General features: G+C 43.6%; 1 pseudogene; it reads left to right on the forward strand.

Annotated features, from left to right (window-relative positions):
• Positions 1-7,347: 7,347 nt before the first annotated feature.
• LOC113832410 lies at positions 7,348-7,439 on the forward strand (annotated as a pseudogene).
• The last annotated feature ends 4,685 nt before the right edge of the window (positions 7,440-12,124 follow it).

Raw genomic sequence — 12,124 nt, forward strand, 5'->3', positions numbered from 1 at the left:
CACACGAGCCTCCGGACAGCTCTAAGAACAGAAGGAAAGTCAAGCCGCCTCTGTGGATCTTGCGCTTCTTATTCACCCGATCCGTTCTTTTCTCATTTTTTAAAAACCATTTTACTTTAGCAACCTGACATTGCAGTAGCTGCAAATGGACCCTGCTTTTGTCTCTTTTCTGCCGCCCCCCACCCCAGTCCACTTGCACATACAGCCAGATTTATCTTTCTGAAACTGCGACTCCATCATGACCTCCCAACCTTCAAAGGCTCCGCATTGTGTGGTTGAGACACAGGCTAGAGTCAGCCTAAACCAGTCTGCCTACTTGAGGCCTAGACTTATAAAGTTGAATTGTTGGGGGTTTTGTTTTTGTTTTTTCAGGTCTGCTGTTGTTTTTGTTTGTTTTATTAGTTAGTACTTAATTCTGTATCGTTCTGCAAAATTGGGCAGTAACAAGTAATTTTTTTCTTTCTTTTTGTTTTTTTGGTTTTTCGAGACAGGGTTTCTCTGCGTAGCTTTGGAGCTTATCCTGGGACTCGCTCTGGAGACCACGCTGGCCTCGAACTCACAGAGATCCTCCTGTCTCTGCTTTCCTAGTGCTGGGATTAAAGGCGTGCGCTACCAAAGCCCGACAACAAGTGATTTTTTTTTTCAAGCCATGCAATTCTTCACTACAGACTCCAGAACTAATATTAATACATTTTTAGACCTTATGCTCTTAACTTTAATCAGCTCAGGAATTTAAATGTTGACTAAACTTTAACACATTATCTTCGGTTATTTATTACAAAGGGCATAGTATAATACACTGTCCAAAGTTTATCTTCCAACTTGTTCTAAGCAAGAATATTATCTCCTGAGACCGACTGCAGAATTACTTTAAATTTCTGTGACATCAAAATAAGCAAAAGAGGCTGTTGTCATTTCTAACCAGATACTCAGTACCTCTTTACATGCCCCACCACCACCACCACCCTTCATGTGCCTTGATTGACAGCCTCATCAGATTATATATAGGTTTTGGGATTAGGGGTTTTTTTGTTTTTATTGTTGGTTTTGGGTTTTTTTTGAGACGGGTTTCTCTGTGTAGCCCAGGCTGTCCTGGAGCTCACTCTGTAGACCTCAAATTCAGTAATCCTCCCTCCTCTGTGATAGAATCAAAGGCCTGTGACATCCCCAGCGCCATCACGATGTCCCATAAGGGTTCTTTTACATGTTAACTTCTCAAATGGACTTGGTCACCACCCAAAAATTACCCTAGATGAAAAATGAAGCACCACAAGTGTGTAGCCCTGGACCCTGAAGCCTATAATATTTCCTGCTCATTGTCATTTTACAAAATAAAACCTCAGAAGTAGCCCCAAACTCAATTTTTCAAGCAAAATTTTATTTTGGTTTTTGTTTTGCTTTTTTTTTGTTGGTTTTTTTTTGGGGGGGGAGGGGTGGATTTGCCATTTAAACCCAGTGTGGCAGAGCATATCTTTAATCCCAGCACTTGAAGGCAGAGACAATTGAGTTTGAAGCCATCCTGGTCTACATAGTAAATTCCAGGAGAGCCAGGACTACATAGTGAGAGTGGTCTCAACCACCCCCCCTAAATAATCTGTCATTTAATTTTAATTTTATGTATATGAATGCTTTCCTGTATGTGTATGTATGTGCATGTTGTGGTGTGTGTGCCTGGTGCCCTCAGAGATCAGAAGAGAGTATTCGATCCCTGAAACTGGAGTTACAGATTGTTGTGAGTCATCATGTGGGTGCTGGGAACTCAACATGAGTCCCCAGCAAGAACAAAAAGTGCCCTTCGTGGATGAACCATCTATCCAGCCCAAGCTGGGTTTTTATTGATGATATTTTAATATAAACTCAAGCATAAATGTTAAGGGAGACTGCAGACTCTCAGAAAGAAAAGCACACTACAGAGCATGAATGTTGGCTTCTCTAAGAGATACTACCACCAAAACTCCATTTTTTTATCTGTCTGTCTCCTTGGAAGTTAATTTCCTCAACTTTCTTTCATTAACTATTTCGTTTCCTAACAAATTATCTAGTAACATAACCTAAGTGGCAAACAAAACAGTGTGAAGTATATAGCACAATTCCTCCTTGACACCCCTAAAGCTTAACTGTACCTGCTGTATAAAGAGGACAGGAAACTTCATGTCTTAGTTACTGTTATAACATGTAAATGGATTAGAAACAGTCATGGCTATAGAGTGGTGAGTGCCAGCTTCCTAGATCCTACTGCAACACAGGTGTCACTTATATTAAGATTCCTTCCCACAGGGTAGGAATCCCAGCACTTTAATCCTAACACTCTGGAGATAGAGGCAGGCCTCTGTGAGTTCCAGAACAGCCTAATCAACAAAGTGAGTTGCAGGACAGCCAGAGCTACACAATGAAACCCTGTCTCAACCCCCACTCCCCCCCACACACACCTAAAAAAGATTCCTTCCCATGGAACTGAAGAGATGGCTCAGAAGTTGTAAACAATTACTGCCCTTGTAGAGGACCCAGGTTTGGCTCCCAGACCCCACATGGTAACTCATAGCCATCTATAACTAGTTCCATACAACAACACAAAGCCTTCTTCTGGCCTCTTCAGGGACTGCATTCAGGTGATGTACATACATACATACATACATACATACATACATACATACATACATACAGTCAAAACACTCATATAAAAAAAGTAAATAGCTGGGTGGTGGTGGCTCGACTCAGGAAACAGAAACTCACAGGCAGATCTGTGAGTTTGAGGACAGCCTGATCTATAGAGCTAGGGCTACACAGAGAAGTAGCCTAGAAGAGCCATCTTGTCTGGAAAGACCAAAAATAAACAAAATAATAATTAAGTACTTCCTTTACAAACTTAGATGTGTGTTTTTCTCTCCTCACCCCGCCGCACCCCAGACAAGGTCTCACTTTGTAGCTCTGGCTGTCTTGAAACTCACTCTGTAGACTAGACTGCCCTTGAACTCACAGAGGTCTGCCTGCCTCTGCCTCCCAAGTGCTGGGATTGAAGATGTGCACTACTATGTCCATCTCTTAGATGTTTCTTAAAATAATTTCCCTCTCCCTTCTTCCCTCCCTTCTGCCCTCCCTTCTCCTCCCCCCTCCTCCCCCTCACTCTCCCAGATGTATGTGTGTATGTGCATAGTGCTTAACCATGTATCTCCATATAAAGGCTAGAGATCAACCTCAAATGTCTTCCCTGGAGCTCACTCACCAGTTGGCTAGACTAGTTGGCCAGTGAGATCCTGGATCCTTCTGTCTGTAGTGCTGTGAGATGCTATGGATGTGCATCACCTGCCTTTACATGGTTTTTTAGCTATCTCCCCAGCCCTGAAACCATACCTTTAACAAGTTTTGCTGGATCAAACTTTAATATAGTTCATGTTTAAGTTTTTGCCAATGATTCAGATTAATAACTCAAAATAACCAAGCATTGGTGGCTCCCTCTTGTAACTCTAGCACGGAAAAGGCTGAGACAGGTAGATTGGTGGAAATGTGAGGGTAGTCTGAGCTACATAGTGAGTTCTAACTTAGGCTACATATGAAACTGACTCAAAAACAGAATAATTCATTAAAATGCCATGTCCTCTGCTAGTTGCCCTGCTGTTGAATCAGAACCTTTCTAGAGGGTGGGGGTATAATCAGTAGCAGAGCACAGACACATTGTGAGTGAGGCTTGGGGTTATTCTCAGCTAGAGACAACAGAATGGCTCTTCTAGGCTGTTAGCTTTTTCTTTTTAAAAACAAAAGGAAAAAAAAAGACTTATTTTTACATATGTGTGTCTGTGTGTGGGTATTTGCACATGTGTGCAGGAACCTGGAGGAAACCAGAAGAGGACATTAAATCCTCTGAGCTGGAGATACAGAGGGTTGTGAGCTGCCTGACAAGAATTCGAGGCCCTCTTCAAGGGCAAGGATTACTTTTAATCACTGAACTGTCTCTCCAGCTCCCCCTTCTCCTGGTCCTCCTTCACGTGTTTATTTTGTGTGTGGGTGAATGGGGGTGGTACATGTCAGGGCACACACATGAGGGGAGAGATAGGTAAGTGTATGGGGTACATGTCAGGGCACACGAGAAGGCAGAGAACAAGTTTCAGGACTCGGTTATCTCACCAAGTGGGTTCTGGGATTCAACTCAGGTGCCAGGCTTAGCAGCAGGCCCCTTTACCTGCTGAGTCCCCAGCCCCCCCCTTATTATTTCCTTTCTTTCTTTTTTCCCTCCCTTCCTTTCCATTCTCTTTTTCAGATACATATGACCTGGCACTTAATAAATGTGTGTGCAACTTGTTCTGGGTTTGCGGGAGGAGTAGGTGTGTTTTGTTGTTTTGAGACAGAGTCTCATATAGCCCTGGCTGGGCTCAAGTTCACTATATATTTGAGGATGGCTTTGAATTCCTCAGATCCTCCTTCCTCAGTTTCCCTTTGCTGTGATTTCTAGCATACTCTACCATGCCCAGCCACACTTGGAACTTAAGGTTAAGCAATACAAAATTGAATGAAAAAAGACAATTTTTTTCTTCAAGATTACCATTCTGTTGGAAATATCTGAGAATATAGACAAGGCCCACAGGGGAAAATATAAAAGTATATTTCAAGGGTGTGACCTGTACACTGATTGAAACCAGGGATGGGAGGAAGGGATTGTCTGAAAAGAGACACAATGGATGAGTCTCTTTGATTCAGTGGAAATATCCTGAATCTTCATTGTAATGATGGCCAGTTACTTGATCATACATGTTGTCAAAACCCAGGTCTCTTGGGTTTGAGTCCTAACATTACCAAAAGACTCACAGTCTTATACATCCAAAAGACATATATTAGGACCAGCAAGATGGCTCAGGGTAAAGGCACTTGCCTTGAAAGCCTGATGTCCTGAGTTTGTTGTCCCAAACCATCTAAAGCTAGGAAGAAAGATCTGGCTCCTCAGAGTTATCCTGACTGCCATAGGTGTGCTGTGACATGTACACACAGACACACAGACACACACACACACACACACACACACACACACACACACACACACACACCACCACCACCACCACCACAGCAAAACCAAAATTTAATTAAATTAAAATCATAATTTATTCCAGGCAATGATGGTGCACTCAGGAAGCAGAGGCAGGCGCATCTCTGTGAGTTCGAGACCAGCCTGGTCTACAAGAGCTAGTTCCAGGAACAGTCTCCAAAGCCACAGAGAAACCCTGCCTCCATACCACCACCACCCCCAAAAGAAAAAAATCATAATTTATATATAAATTATATGATATTGTATAACACTAACCTCAAAGCCAAATAGCAGCCATCTCCATGGGTTCTGCTGTGCCTGTTTGCAAAAATCATCATAGCTGGACTAGTTGACTGACATTCCTTTATAGAAGGAGTGGGTGGAGAGAATCATGGGACTCTAGCCTAAGTATCTAGACACTTTTCAGCTACTTGTATGCAATTGCACATGACCTGGGTGATCTCAGAGAGGGCCTAAAGAGTATAAGCTGTGGAAGACTAAAGTAGGGGGCTCCATCCATGTGGCTAGTGGAGAGCCATCATCCATGCTAGCTGAAGACCTTACAGTGTAGCTTTGCATCTACTCTCCAGTCAATAACCACTCACCCACGCTCAGTAAGTCAGTCCAGGAAATAGAACCGAACTTCTGTTTGTCACTGGGACCTTAGAGGAAGAGTAGAGGTGGACATTGCCTAGTTTGCCCACAGGAAGAATTCAGTTATAATTTAGAAAATGGTGAGAGGTGAGTGAAGGTACAGAAGAAAACAGTTGCAGTATTTTCAGCTAGGTCACTGTTATGAACCAGGTCGGGCAGATAAAAGACTGACATTTTGAACACTGACAGAAATTGGAGAGAAGCCACTTGGCAGAGAATGTGCACACCAATTGGAAGATTACTGGTCATGGGCTCTTTGGAAGCTAAAGTGGGGTCTGAGCTTAGGTGAGATCATGGGGAACCAGACTAGTCAGTAGGCAGCAACAAGCAATGCCAAGCGGTGAGGAATGTGAGGTGGTGAGCTCAGCACTTAGCTGTGTGGAGCCTGCAGGTAGGAAGATCAGTTTAACTGTTAAAAAGTAATTAGACTCCTTAAAGTAAGGGCTTGTGTGTCCAGTCAAAGGGCAATCTCCCAGGGATTGAAAGGACAGGCGATTACTAAGATAGACTCTGCAAGTTTGGAGGGAAGGGAGGAACTGAAGATAACAGAAACAGCCAGCATACCTGCCAACAGGGAATCAAGGCCCCAGCAAAGAAAGAAATGAAGTAGAGAAGGAAAGCTATGTGTGCTTTGTGTTCTGAGCTCAGACTTAGAGCTGGCTGCTTTGGAACACCAGGACTACTACCAACCTCATTCGGCATGAAAGCAAGCAAACAAAAAAAGCCTGGGTGCTAGAGATGTGATTCAATGGGAGAGAAAACTCTTTTTTTGTTTTGTTTTGTTTTGTTTTGTTGTTTGAGACAGGGTTTCCCTGTGGCTTTGGAGGCTGTCCTGGAACTAGCTCTTGTAGACCAGGCTGGTCTCAAACTCACAGAGATCCGCCTGCCTCTGCCTCCTGAGTGCTGGGACTAAAGGCGTGCACCACCATTGCCCGGAAAGAAAACTCTTACTAGCATGTGCAAGGCCCTGTTCAATACCACCTCCACCCGGCACCACCCCAAAATCAAAGAGAAGTCTGTCAAAGGGGAACAAAGCTGTACTTGGGTGGAAGCATGAGGTAGGAAATGATTTCACGCTAACTTAGGGTAGAAAGCTAGGGTCGGCTGGTCTAATGAGGCTGACTGAGTTTGTTCATCTGGGTTTATTTGAAGGAGAAGCAAACTTTTTATTACTAATGATTTTCTTTTTAATTTCCTGTATGTGTTTGTGAATGTATGATTCATGTATTCAGGTGCTACAGAGGCCAGAAGGGAGTAATGGATTCCCTGGAGGTAGAGCTATAGGCAGTTATAAGCTACTGATCATGGGTGGTAGGAGGCAAACTTAAGTCCCCTGGAAGAGCAGCAAGTGCTCTTAACTGCTGGCTGAGCCACCTCTCCACCCCCAAAACAAACTCTTTGAATCTCCACAACTTAAGCCAGTGATAGAAGTTAAACCACACACTGGGCTGGGAATGAGAGCAAGAGTTAATTCCTGAATTCTTGAATGTCTAGTTGTGTTTCAGAGAAGCACTCAGGCTGAGGCTGTAGCACAGTGGTGAAGTGCTTGCCTCGCTTGGGAGAAGCATTTGAATTCAGTCCTCAGTATGGTAGGATTGATAGCTCAGCAAGAAGGCTTGATAGCTGGCTAGTAAGTCTGTAAATCTCCCAACCTGAGAGGTGATTCAGGAGGATCAGGCTTGCTTTGGCAGCACATAAACTAAAATTACAGAGATTAGCAAGGTCCTTGCACAAGGATGACATGCAAATCTGCGAAGCGTTCCATATATTTTTGTCTGTACAGTTTTGCACGGATAACTGCAAAACCTGGAAAAGCTGTTGCTGATGTCAACTCAGAACACAATTCTGTTATTAGTCCTGCATATATTTATATGTACATATGTAAATGCATACCACAGTACCCATTCCCACCACTTCAGTTATTTCTGCCACCATGAAAAACTGTATGTCCATGAGCTGGAGAGATGGCTCACTGTTTAAGAACACATGTTGCTCTTGCAAAGGGCCAGTTTGATTCCCAGCACCCACAAGGTAGTTCACAGCCATTCATAACTCCAGTTCCAGGAGATCTGATGCCTTCTTCTGACCTCCATGGGCATTAGGCACACATGTTACACATACATGCATATAAACAAAACTTCACATAAAATAGAATATATAAATTTAATTTTAAAAATAAAAAAAATGTGTCCAGAAAAAAGTGTCATTTGAGGAGAGGCAAGCCCTTCCTCTTCTAGTTCATAATGATTGCAAATCAAATTATTTTATGTCAATAACTCTAAGATTCAATATTTGATTTGTGACTAGTAAATAATAGGGATAAAACATCTCAGGGCATTGAAGTTGAAAATGTTGTCAGGACTCAAATGTCCTAGTCACCACCACCCAGTTTCTCCACATAGTTCTTCCCCATCCTCAGCCTTACCCCAACCACATGCTCTCAACCATCTTTTATACTTCCCACTTCCTTTTAACATGTTCTCCACCACTGGACTGCCTTTCACCTCCTCTCCAAACTTGCAGACACTCTTCTATTGCCCTGGGGAGGTGAAGTATGCTCCACCTTTGCTTCCTAAAGACGGGAAGGTAGAGCCCTTGTGGCTCTGACATCCCTGTATCCCTTCAGCTGAGACCTCTTCACATGGAGCAAGGTGGGGCTGCCCCAGCCTGTATCCTCAAATGCTGAAGAGAGGACAGAACACTGGTGCAGCACAGTAACTTGGAAAACATCCAGCACAGAACCATTGCTTCTTTTTAGGCAGGAAACGGATCCCAGTGGGAGTTAACGGTCTTGTGTCCAGACTCCCATGCTCTTCCCATTGCTTTATAAAGGAAGTATCCCAAGGCACTAAGGAGAGAGAATTTGCCAGATGTGGTGGCCATGCCTGGGATCAATACCCGGGAGACTGAGATAGGTGTATCACTGCAAGTTTGAGGTCAGCATGGACCACAAAGAGTTCCAGGCCAGTCAAGGCTACATCTTGAGACCTTGTCTCACACAAACAAAAACAACCAGGGAATGAGTAGATATCTCAGTGGTTAAGGTGTGTGCTGAACAAGTGTGAGTACAAACAACAACCATATCTCAGTGGTTAAAGTGTGTGCTGAGCAAGTGTGAGTACTAAATGTGAATCGCCAGAACCCATGGAAAGCGAGGCCCTGAAGCTTGTGCCTGTAACCCCAGCACCACTATGGGCAGATAGGCAGAGACAGGAAACTTTCAAAGCTCATGGGCCAGCTACCCCAGCACAATCAACAGGAACAACCAAGAGATCTGTCTCAAGGTGGAAGACAAGGACCCAAGGTAGTTCTCTAGCCTATGTATATGTGCCACAGAACATACACGCATCGCATCATGTCCACTTTCCCTTACACTCACAAACATACATATACACCATCATGTACATACTCATATCTCTCTCTCTCTCTCTCTCTCTCTCTCTCTCACACACACACACACACACACACACACACACACACACACACACACCAAAACAAAACAACTAGAAGCTATATGGTAACATAAGGCCACTCACTATAAGCACTCCATAGAAACTCCTTTAGTAGCCAGGTGTGATGGCTCATATAATTCTAGAATTTTGGGAGGTGGAAGGAGGAGGGTCAGGAATTCAAGGCCAGACTGGCTTACATCAAACCCTGTCTCAAAGGGAAAAAGAAAAAGAATTCTCTAGAGGTATGTGAAAATGTAGCTCAGTGATAGAATACTTTCTAAGCATGTTTGCTTCCCAGCATCACAAAAGAAGAACAAAATAAAAAATTTTGGAAACCTAAAACATCTAACACAGTTGCATCAGCAATGACTGATGTCCAGACTTAGTATTTCCAGGTTGTTTGTCTCTTAGTCAAAGAATTACAGTAAAGGTTTACAGAGACTGCAACATTGCAAGAAAATGTTATCAAAAGCAAAGCCATACTGCAGATCATACACATGCTGTCTGTCAAGAGTGACAGCAGTCTACAGGAATAAAAGAGGACCCATGGGCCCCATGGGGCTTCTTTTATTCAGTCTAAAAGAAGCAGAGGCTTGCTTGGGCAGGCCTCTGCTTTGATTGACAGATTTGAGTTATATAACCCTTTCTTTACTGTGCTTAGCCCCTCCCATGATGTCTCTAATTTTAATCACATGCAAAACCAATTATGCATAGGCATAGGATGGCAAATGCGGATTCTTCTTAAAAGTTCACTCAGGGGACACAGTTTGTTCTAGTTTATGTGTACCCAGAACTAGTTAGGCCAGACTGGCCCCCTTACACTCAAAGGGTTGAATAGAAACCATCTACGTAAGATGTTGTCCAGGGAAGGAAAACTCCACTATTTGGAGGGTGTGTGTAGCTTCCTGCAGATTAGAGTCACAGATTATTAGGTGCCTTGTGAGGAAATGGGTATGTGTTCAGCCCAAACAGGTTGCTAAATCTTTCCCTACGATTGCCTGCCTCAGTGAGGAGATATTCCTAGAACTGGGAAGGAATGGAAGGACAAGAAAATGGGGGAAGGGGTGGTTAGTAAGCCAGGTTTAGTAACACATTCCTGTGATTCTAGCACTTGTGACTCAGAGGCAGAAGGATCAGAATAGCTACAAAGTGAGTTCAAGGCCAGTCTGGACTACCTGAAAATTTAAGCAAAACAAAACAAGACAAACAAAATTGCTATTTTGTTGTTGTTGTTAAGACAAGATCTCAGCCGGCATTGGTGGCACATGCCTTTAATCCCAGCACTCCGGAGGCAGAGGCAGGCGGATCTCTGTGAGTTCAAGGCCAGCCTGATCTCCAGAATAAGTGCCAGGATAGGCTCCAAAGCTACACAGAGAAACCCTGTCTCGAATCACCCCTTGCCCCACCCCCCCCCCCCCACCCCTGCCTCGAGTTCGCAAAAAAAAAAAAAAAAAGACAAGATCTCACTAAGTAGCCCTGATTGACCTGGAACTCACTAAGTAGACCAGGCTGGACTCAGAGCTTTGCCTGCCTCTGGCTCCTAAATGCTGGGATTAATGCCCTACCTCTCTGCTTTGCTTCAAGAGCCTCAGCCAGAAAGCATTATCAGGAAGAGTTGCATCCATCGCCCAGGAACTTGGTGCTCATGTGTTCATTGATCCACCCCACCATCTATCAATTAGGTAGTAAGCATCTGTTCTTCCCAGACATTCACATGTATCAGTGATCAAAGTTGACCAGGTCACCAGGCGTTGGTGGTGCACACCTTTAATCCCAGCACTGGGGAGGCAGAGGCAGGTGGATCTCTGTGAGTTCAAGACCAGCCTGGTCTACAACAGCTAATTCCAGGACAGCCTCCAAAGACACAGAGAAACCCTGTCTCGAAAGAAACAAAACAAAAAAAGTTGACTAGGTCTATGAACATAAATTGATGACAAAGAATTGTATATCAGTTTCAATTATTTCCTCAAATCCAGAGTATCACTGATTTCCACCATGGGTTCAATTACAACTTTCCAGGAAGGGCAAAAAAGTGGAGGAGGGAGAGGAGGAACACTAAATATGTATAGTGGTTAGATGTTAGTAGTAAAAAAATCTTCCCTTATGGGCTAGGTGTGATGGTATGTGCCTTAATCCTAGTACTTGGGAGGCAGAGGCAAGTGAATATCTGAGTTCAAGGCCAGTCTGGTATACAGAGTGAGTTCCAGGACAGCCGGGGAAACCTCTTTAGACAGTGCATCAAAAGAGAAAGAAAGAAAGTTAGCTAGTTCCTTAGACTTCACCAAAGAAGCTTGTTGGATAGGATTCAGTTTGTTGCTTATGTGTCAAGACAGAACATTGTCTAGACAGTCTTTGCAGCAGCTCAGAACAGGTAAAGGCAAGCTTGTACTATTCTTCAAGACTAGAGTTTAAGGTTAAGTGTTCTAATGAGGGTAGAGAAAATAGGCCTGGTGGTGCATGCTTCTAATCTCAGCACTTAGAAAGCGGAGTTAGAAGGGTCATGATGAGTTAAAGACCAGCCTGGCCTCAAAGTCAGTGTAAGTGTAAGGCTGGCCTGTGCTACAAGGGAAAAATATCTCTGTCTCTGTCTCTGTCTCTTTCTCTCTCTCTCTTGTGCATGTGTGTGCGCACACGTGCGTGTGAACACACACACACACACACACACACACACACACACACACAAAGAGGCCAGAGAAGCCTTGGTTAAGGATTGCTTATGGACAGGTAGGACTGCACAGAAGTTAAATGAGGAGATTCCAAGAATCTTGGTAAGCAAATTGTCATCTTGATGCCTTATTTTGAAGAGTTGGTAGGTCTTCCTGTAAGTCCCTGGAATCAACAATAAAGTTATTCACAACTTTTATTTTCCTGGGTCAGAGTTTCCTAGAATAGTGTTTATCTTGATGAAAGCAACAGTTAATAGATCTGTGTTAAACTAACCATGAAGATGGCCTCATGAGCACATGAAAAATGCTCTCCTTGAGAGAAATGAAGTAACTGCCCA

The sequence above is a fragment of the Cricetulus griseus genome (assembly GCF_003668045.3).
Source record: "Cricetulus griseus strain 17A/GY chromosome 1 unlocalized genomic scaffold, alternate assembly CriGri-PICRH-1.0 chr1_1, whole genome shotgun sequence".
Classification (NCBI taxonomy): Eukaryota; Metazoa; Chordata; class Mammalia; order Rodentia; family Cricetidae; genus Cricetulus; species Cricetulus griseus.